The sequence below is a fragment of the Chrysochloris asiatica genome, unplaced genomic scaffold, assembly GCF_000296735.1.
Source record: "Chrysochloris asiatica unplaced genomic scaffold, ChrAsi1.0 scaffold00258, whole genome shotgun sequence".
Taxonomy (NCBI): Eukaryota; Metazoa; Chordata; class Mammalia; order Afrosoricida; family Chrysochloridae; genus Chrysochloris; species Chrysochloris asiatica.
The window spans coordinates 1113026-1115052 of NW_006408776.1; the positions used below are offsets into that span (position 1 = coordinate 1113026).

At 44.6% G+C, this 2027-nt stretch overlaps 1 non-coding gene across 1 annotated transcript; it reads left to right on the top strand.

Annotated features, from left to right (window-relative positions):
• Window positions 1-1487: 1487 nt before the first annotated feature.
• On the top strand, window positions 1488-1560 carry TRNAK-UUU. The gene has a single exon. It is a non-coding gene; the product is annotated as a tRNA-Lys (tRNA).
• Window positions 1561-2027: the final 467 nt, after the last annotated feature.

A 2027-nucleotide genomic window follows, 5' to 3' on the forward strand; every position in this document is an offset into this window, starting at 1 on the left:
TCAGAAATCCTATACAGGGTCACTAGGAGTCAGAACTGACTCCACAGCTCACAACCAACCAAGAGTCCTCATGTGGCTTCGTAGGATAAGCACTCAACCTTAAGGTCAGTTTGAACTACAAGTTCGGTGGTTCAAATTCACCAGCTGCTCTTTGGAAACCCCATACAGGGTTGCTATGATTAGGAACCAACTCAGTGGCATTTAACAAAACTGAGATAAAACTGCCCAACTTTGCAGCTCATTTTACACTGACAACAGCTAGGAAGATACTTAATGTTACTGGCAACAAGTCTCTAAATCACAGCTTTACCTCTGAGATGGGTGTCTAGGGTGTTTCCAGACTGGATGAGTTACACAATCATACTTGCTCATTCTTTCATGACCTTTTCCCCTTTCAAATAACATTCTTCCTTTAACTGAGTTCTCCTCCTACAAGATATATTGCTGAGATTGAGGAATGAGTTTAGGCAAACAACCCTGACTGACTCAACGGCCTTTCTTTGCAAAGGTGGAAACAAGAGACAAGTGTGTCTAGTGATAGATGGTCAAACTTGCTGTAACCAGCTCTTGGCCTCCTGCCAAGCTGCCATGAGCCATTACCCTGTAGCTCTAAGAAGATTCTGAGGCCTGTCTGATCCTGTCCTTCCTAGAGGACTCGTGATTCCAGAACAGGCTGTCAAAGCAGCCACACCCCATCTTCCTGAGAGTGATGGGAATAGAAAACCCCCCCGTAAAGTAGGTGAAGAGGAAGGGGGATCTTGATACCAAAGACACAGACAAAGGAGCAAAATTATGAGGAAAGTGAAGATACAAATATAAATAAATCTATCCAATGTCACTTCAGTTGCAACATGCCCAAAGTCTCAAGACTTTAAAAAAGAAAGTTTTCAGCTGAATCCTGCTGTGGCACTGTGGGTTAATGCACTGGACTGCAAAGTCAGTTTGAACTTCAAGGTCAGTAGTTCAAGCTCACCAGACTCCTTGGAAACCCTATACAGGGTCGCTATGAGTCAGAACCAACTTGATGGTACTTAACAACATCATCAACAACAAACATGCTTAGGTATCTGTTCATTTCCAGTTCTAGTAACAGCTGGGGTGGATAAAGGAGCCCTGCTGATGTAGTGGCCACATGCTTGGCTACTGGCTAGAAAATACGGCAGTCTGTTTCCATAAGATTTGTAGACTTGGAAACCCTGTGGAGCAACTCTGCTGTTCCATTGGGTGGAGCCCATGGGGTCACTAGGAGTAGGCATTGACTATCTGGCAATGGGTTTATGGAATGGAATGGAGAGTAGGGAGGATGGGGGCTGGGAGGCTGTAGACTTTGCCAGGCTCTGTGCCTGGAAAATCTCCAGCAGACTGTATCTCAGAAGCTGTGAGAAAGAGAAGCTGAGAAATCTGGCAGGAGGCGTGGAACCTTAATAAAAGATGGTTGACTGGAAGAGCATTTCTTTTTTCTTCTAATTCAGTTTCTAACATTAAGAACCTGGGTAGCTCAGTTGGTAGAGCATCAGATTTTTAATCTGAGAATCCAGTGTTCAAGTCACTGTTTGGGCAGGAACTGTGGAGTCCTCGTGTGGCACTGGACTGCAAACTGCAAAGTCAGTGGTTCAAACCCATCAACTGCTCCTTGAAAACTCTATATGGGGTGCCTATGAGTAGGAACCAATTCAGTGGCACTCGGCAACAGCAGTGCTAATAGTTCTTGTTGACAATTGCTGTTGAGTCAGCTCAATGGTGACCCTACATAAAACAGAGCAAAGCTTTGCCTAGTCCTGTGTTGGCTTCAAGATCTTTGGTATGTTTGAACCCATTGTTTAGACTACTGTGGCAGTTCATTTCATTGAGGGCTTCCTACATTTTCAGTGACCCTCTGCCAACCATAATGTTCTTTCCTAGTGACTAATCTCTGATAACGTACCCTCAGTAAGCGAGTTGAAGTCTCTCCTCTAGAAAACATTCTGCTTGGGAAGTCCCCGAATCCCAGAGACTTGCGATCTTCAGTTTGAAGGTTGATTCATTCC